Here is a 7537-nt window from a genome sequence, read left to right on the forward strand (position 1 = left end):
TGGAGTTTAAAAAATAAAGGGTACTCAGGTAAGTACTAAAGGCGGTTGGACTCGTCGCTTTTAGTGCGCATTGATTGGTGCTTTCTTCAGAAAAGGCCGTAATTTTATTATACAAACCTCTTTCTCTATCAGACACTTGTTTAATGAGTTTTTTTAGGAAGATAATTGTGGAAATCGAGTCATCCTTACGAAATTACAAATTATGCTCAGTAGGTATTGGCAGAACAGCAAAAAGTGGCCTTTTTAGAAACGGTCTTCGTACTGTTGAAGGAAAACATTCCTTCTCCAAAAGGTTTTAGAAAGTAAAAGGGGGATCTGATTATTGTTAATTTTGAACATTTTTTAAGTTTTTATTGAATTACTTACTGTAAATTCTTTTCTAACTATTTATACAATTTACGAGTTTATAATCCGTTGTTAATCCAAGTATCTTGTTCAATCAATACTTGAATCCGTCTTGACATCCCTTCCACTAAGAAGTATCAAATCGACAAGCTTCCACGTTATTTTTACAACACAAGCGAAGAAACACCTATAAGTAGGTACTTCTTACAAATCTAAAATCTAGTCCTCGTCAACCCAGCCAGTTTGGACTTGGCGTTTCAATCGCTATTTTCCGTCTTCTCCTCGTAATTTTCGTCAATTCATTTCAGGGTGTAATATTTTAAGCAACTTGTGTCGAAACGTCTCCCACCCACTAAAAGGGTATTGAGTATTTAAACGAACCGTGCTTCAAGCGAATCAGGTATGAATTATTCAAATATGTAAATAGAGTTCCGCATCGAAAGAAAAATTTCCTTTCGATTGTGAGAACCGCAATAATGCAATTAGAGTTCTAATTTACATTAATTAAATTCATTTGTTTACACCAATTTTCGCAGTGTAATAAGTGTCAGTTTGTGGTCGAATATTTCCTTTGTGGCCAATTTCACAAACTCACACGTACTTATACTTGGCGACCTTCCTAAGCTTGTAAACCTTCAAATTCATTAAAATGCAATACATCTTTAAATTAAACCCTAGCATGGCAAATTTGTTAATTACATAATTCTACACAAATCTTATGTACAAAGACGGATAATACCAGTTTCTCATTGCGGCCTTGGTTAATTGGTATAGCGTGGAGCACACAAACTATCATTTAATTTCTACATATTAAGAGAAGGTAATTTGTAGCTAAACAACAACAAGGTCGTATTATATTGATAGTTGACAAGGTTCCTTTCCGTACGTAGTTGGTTGAAATTTGACGCTAAATTCCGGCAATGATTTTTATTTCCGCTGCGCATTGAATTGAATTGAATGTAAATTTTGGTTTAGTTTCGTACATGACATTTAATTTCAATCTGATTGGGTTTAAAATAAAGGGATATTGTTACTATTGGACCATTTATACTGAAAACAGTCAATGCCAATTTTTGCCGATTTTGCCAGAAACGCTCGAACAGGTCAATTTTGGTTTTGAGGGAGACATCTAAATTAACAATTAAATAATAGTGGCCCCAACAATTTTAAATGGGGTGGTACACGTACGTTAAATGTTGAACTGTTTTTAGCACTGTTATTTATTGACACCGTATAAATGGGACACCCTGTACATTCAAAAATAATTTGTATAGATTTATAGTTTGAACACGCGGTTTTTATATTTTTTACAAATTATGAACTAGCAAACACCGACGCACTGTTACAAGACCCTGTATGTAAAACATCAGTTACTGACAGAAAACGCACAGCCAAAATTACTGTAGAAAGCTGAAATTTGGCCTGCAGGTTTCTTGGAGATTGTAGGGGAGCAGAGGATTTCCCAAAATTCGTGAAAAATTCTCCAGACAAGAAAAAGTTGGGCAAGGACTTCGTATTTATTTTTTATGACTTTGAGTGCCGTCGAGATGCACCGCTGCAAAACCGTGTAAATAGTTATGTGCATATTCCAAATTTATGTGTCGCGCAGCGTTTGTGTAAGCAGTGCTTAAACAATAACACAGACATAAATATCCCCTGTGACACGCGTATGCAAGTTTCGAGACTATTAAAACTTGTGTCTGGTCTGGCGCGTAAAAATAGGTTATAATTGTTAGTGTAAATAATTGTTAGTGTACATAATTAATTTTAAGTTGTAAATACGTTCCGTGGATTAGGCCTCCTGGGGAAACCACGATAAAAAAACGCGCCATTAACTCTACCTCCTGGGTGGTGCGGAAACGGGTTTGTATTGTATATTTTCAAGTGTAATTTTTGCGATTAATTTTTGTTTCGTGATTATAATGTTTTTGTTCATTTATTTCTATATATTGCGCATTTTATAATAACATGGATAATAAATATAACTAAAACTTGTTTTGCTAATTTCTAGCTTCTATTTCAGAATAGTGAAGTGAACAAAGATAACAGTTTGTTTCGTTCCTTATGTTTCTTCCGTAAGTATTGTGTGTTGCCTATGCTCGTGTTGTCCACTCTTCTGTCCAGTCGTCCTTGGTTTTGATAAAATTCCTTCGCTTCTTATCTTTTCTTTTCCGGTCACTTTTGAACAAGAGGTTGTCGTGTGCATTTGCTACATCTTCATTTTGTGAGAAAATTTTAAGCCTTTAAATTTGGAAGGATCTACTTACTTTGAAGATTCCATTACCTAAATTTATTACCAGAAGGGTGTTCTATTATTTCCCTTGGGAATATTTTGGGTTTTCGCCCAGCGGATCTGGAAGCACATGTGACACCGATCATTACTTTGGCTCGTTTAACGCCGTTAGAGCCTTTTCCTTTTCTTGTTCTTTTTGGTGTAACATCTATACATAATATATCAGACGGTAACGTAAATCGTGGAAAGTCATTCCGCCACCCCCTGGTGCGGACATATCACAGCCACCATCAGCTTGATGCCTGGACAGTTATCCTGAGTTCCGGATTCCAACTTTGTCGACACAGTCGTTGCGGTATCGTTCTTGTTCCTGTCACCATCGTTTTCTACGCTGAGCTTCAGACAATCCGGTGGAAGCGGTACGCTGCCTGCCACCAATCAACTGAAAGGTCAGCTGTTCAATGTTTATGAAACTATTGTATGCGACTCACTCCAGAAGCCACCCTCGACGTAGATATCCTTGGTTAACCTATTTTGTGTTCCTTCTTTTCTGATTCCGTCCTGTATTTCCTTTTTTTTTCTGTCCTATAATTGTTCCCGACATTAATTATTTTTATCCACCATAATCTGAGTATTTACCGATACTCTGTTTGCGACAAAAATACAATAGAACTGGTCACTTGTTTTTATGGGTAAACGATATTTGTTTAACTTGAACTTGAATATTTAATGAGTTTTGATATTTGACATTTTGACAACCCTTCAGGTGTCAGTATTTATGAACTATTTCTGGCGCTAGTACCTACTGTGCATAAGACCTACTATTTCAATAATCTGTAAAGCAGTTATCAAGCTAGCCATTTTTTGTTTTTGTGTTTATTCGTACCATAGTATACCCCAGGTCAGGTATTTGATTTAGTAGCCCTTTAAAAGCAAGGCCTTGATTTTATCCCGGCACTATTGCCTTAACATTTAATTTTCATGAAAAAGACCTAAAGCAGCGTTCTAGGTGACCTTGCGACTGCGTGTCAAATTTATCTGTAATCAAAGAAAACTATTTAATTATTATTTTATTAATTTCAATATTTTGGGAGCCTCGCGCTACCCCCCTTACCGTATTACTTATCTAACTATATACAACCATAAATAAACGATCAGTTCTCAACCCCTAATTTGTAGTGTTTCGTTTTTCTTTGTTTTTCTTTTCAGGTGTTTTTTTTTTGTTCCTACACAGGTTCTACGTTTCCTGCTTCCGCTTACAAACGTAGTGGCGCAATTAATCCAGTCAATCAGAACCTACGCAATATCCCTGAGTTCCCATCGCTTTCCCCTGTGCTGCGCTGGTACTTTCCCTGAGCTAGGCCGGAGCAATTCCGGCTTTTCTTTATGCGCAAAAAGAAACCGTTATAACTGGCACACCAAGGTGTGAGGGCCGCGTGATTGACACCCATCTTGATCTTTTCACATTTGGAATTTTTTTTTTACTTTCTTTAATTCAATTCGGGGTACTTTATATAATTATTACTCTTGGAACATTATTTCCTCGATTTTTTTTTTTGGTTAGTTTTTAAGTTAGTTAGGCTTAGGATTTTAGTTAAGAGGGGGAGATTTCTTTTTCTTGACCATGGCCTTAGATATTAATAGATTAAAGGACAGGGAATTGCAATATGAATTACACATCCGTGGTGGTTTACCTACTGGTAAAGTGGATGAAAACCGTGCTATGCTACGTGAACTCTTGAAAAAGGAAAAACTACCTGATTTTGTTCTTCCTGCATATCCGTATTCCTTTGAGGAAGATTTTATAGCGGTGACTGAATTAATGGGTAGGCTAAAACAAAATGTTGAATTATTTGATGATGCAATGGGTGGTAGCACTTACTTAACAATTGTTACATCTTTACTGCATGCCGATCAAAGATTGCATCGTACCAAAACTTTATTAACCCTATCGGCCGATGAATTATCTCGACTCCGTACTCTTCAAGAGTTAATTAAAGACACTCGCAATTCTCTTGATCTAAAGGCATTTAAATTCAACGAATCGATTCAGATGCTGAATATACAACCCGCTCCTCGTAAACCAGTAACATCTAGCCCTATTATGCCACCGTTAGATGAATCTATGAGAAAAGTTGGAGCTTCAGCGTCGAAAACTCTTTCGGTTAACTCGACACCTATTTTTAAATGGGGATTGAAGTTTCGTGGAGATGGTACCGGAGATACCTTAAATACATTCCTTGATTGCGTAGAAAGAATGGCTCGATCGCGTGGGGTTGATCATGTTACCTTGTTTGAAACGGCATATGACTTGTTCGAAGGTCCCGCTCGATTATGGTACAACATAAACTCATCGCGTGCTCAATCTTGGGACGAACTTGTATTTTTATTACGAGAAACTTTCCTTCCGCCACACTATGATGATGATCTCCTAGAAGAGATTAAGTTGCGAATTCAAGGTCCTACGGAACCCATTGATATTTATTTTGCCATCATGCAAAGCATGTTTGCTCGACTTATGCACCCGCCATCGGAACGACAACAAGTTATGATCATTAAAAGGAATTTACTTCCATTTTATTTAGATAAATTAGGTCCTGTAGTTTTGACTTCAGTGTGTGATTTGCTGCGTGAATGTAAAACATATGATGTCGTGCTGCATGAAATAAACAGAGTGAATGCGTTGCGCAATCGAACTACCTTACCAACTTTAGAACCTGAATTTGCCTATCAAGCTCCTCGTAAACCTATTCCAGTGCGTACTCCAGTCCATTCCGTAAATGGCCCATGCTGGAATTGCCAAAAATTAGGGCATACGATTTCCGAATGTTCTGAGCCCAAACTGCTCCTATGCTACCGATGTGGTACAAAGGGCTTTACAACAAAAACTTGCGTGCACTGTAATCCCAATAGCCTTTCGGGAAACGCAAGCGGGGGAACTCGTTGAATCGCCGCGAGCTCACGGCCCCTAATCAGGCGAAACCATTACCTCTTGAACCATTTTGCCCAACTAAGATGAAACTAGATTTTATTATACAACACGTTACAAATGATGCTCGACCTTACGTGCAAGTGACAATTAGTGGTGTTCCTCTTCTAGGACTCCTAGATTCTGGCTCGTCACGTTCCATAATTGGGAAAGAAGGTTACCATATGTTACAACGTTTAGGATTAGCAATGATCCCTGAAACCACGATTTGCACTGTTGCAAATGGAGACAAATGTTACTCGTCTGGGTACATTACCACTCCCATTACCCTTAAAAATAAAACCGTTATCATAAATTTACTCGTGATTCCGGACTTATGCCAAGATTTACTCTTAGGCATCGATTTTTGGAAAGCCGTAGGGATTATTCCTATCTTGACAGATAATGTTTGGCACTTTACACCATCACCATCTATTGTTCGATGCGGTGTCATCGATCACCCTGCACTATCCTTGGAGCAAACACAAGCGTTAGAAACTCTTCTTGATACCAAATTTTCAACCATGGGATCTGTGTTAGGCTTAACTACTGTTGGAGAACATGAAATCATTGTTCCTCCCGACGTCAAACCGATCAAACAGCGGTATTATCCTGTTAGCCCTGTGAAACAAAAAATTATCAATGAAGCGGTGGATGACATGCTTGAAAATGGAGTCATTGAACCCTCCAAAAGTGCATGGGCTTCTCCTATTTGTTTAATACCTAAAAAAGACCACACCTATCGTTTTTGTGTGGATTACCGAAAGCTAAATGCCGTAACCGCCAAAGACTCGTATCCGATTCCATATTTATCTTCGATACTGGACCAGTTGCGCGATGCTCGATATCTCAGCTCATTAGATATCAAATCTGCTTATTGGCAAGTCGGCGTAGCCGAATCGTCTCGTCAGTATACAGCTTTTACAGTTCCAGGCCGCGGACTTTTTCAGTTCCGGCGTATGCCATTTGGGTTAACTAATGCCCCAAGTACTTGGATGAGAATTATCGACAACATCCTGGGAATAGATCTACAACCATCGGTCTTGGTATATTTGGATGATATTGTTATCGTATCAAAAGACTTTGATTCTCACCTGAAAACGTTGTCCCTCGTATTTGATAGATTACAAGCTGCTGGCTTGGTTGTTAACCGAGACAAATGCCATTTTTGTCGCCCTGAACTCAAATATCTGGGTTATGTTGTGGATTATTATGGCTTGCATCCAGATCCAGATAAAGTAAAAGCGATTTTAGAGATTCGAATTCCTACTACCATCAAAGAACTTCGTTCTTTTCTCGGTGTTTGTTCATGGTATCGACGTTTCTTACCAGGTTTTGCTACTGTAGCAACTCCCTTGACTGATCTGCTAAAAAAGAATGTTAAATTTGAATGGAGTGCTGAATGTGGAAAATCATTTCAACATTTGAAAGAATTGTTATCCATAGCTCCAGTGTTACAATGTCCAGACTTCGATAAACCTTTCGTGCTTCAAACAGATGCTTCCGCATACGGGTTGGGGGCCGTGCTGACACAAACCTTTGAAGACGGTGAAAAAGTGATTGCCTACCTGTCTCGATCCTTAACTAGGACCGAACGAAATTACAGCACCACCGAAAGGGAATGCCTCGCTGTCATATGGAGCATCGAACAATTAAGACACTACCTTGAAGGTGTTCATTTTACCGTAGTGACGGATCACCATTCACTTCTCTGGCTTCACTCCTTAAAAGACCCGCAAGGACGTCTTGCTCGGTGGGCACTGCGATTGCAACCTTACACCTTTACATTAGTGCACCGGAAAGGCAAAGAAAATCTTGTGCCTGATTTTTTATCGCGTTCTGTGCCCGTACACATTAACACCATCACCCAAACAACTCAAACTGAGCTTGAAAGTTTCAAAAATACAACCGATACATGGTATAAAAATATGTTTACTAACTTAGAAAACGCTCCGCATAAATACCCTGGTTGGCGCGTCGAGAATGATCTT

General features: G+C 38.6%; 1 long non-coding RNA gene across 1 annotated transcript; it reads right to left on the bottom strand.

Moving 5' to 3' along the window:
* Positions 1-2479: 2479 nt before the first annotated feature.
* LOC116173034 lies at positions 2480-3454 on the bottom strand. Its single transcript, XR_004145838.1, has 3 exons — positions 3218-3454; positions 3070-3163; positions 2480-3020 (listed from the first exon to the last, which is right to left on the bottom strand). It is a non-coding gene; the product is annotated as an uncharacterized LOC116173034 (long non-coding RNA).
* Between the last annotated feature and the right edge of the window lie 4083 nt (positions 3455-7537).

The sequence above is a fragment of the Photinus pyralis genome, unplaced genomic scaffold (genome assembly GCF_008802855.1).
Source record: "Photinus pyralis isolate 1611_PpyrPB1 unplaced genomic scaffold, Ppyr1.3 Ppyr1.4_LG6, whole genome shotgun sequence".
Classification (NCBI taxonomy): domain Eukaryota; kingdom Metazoa; phylum Arthropoda; class Insecta; order Coleoptera; family Lampyridae; genus Photinus; species Photinus pyralis.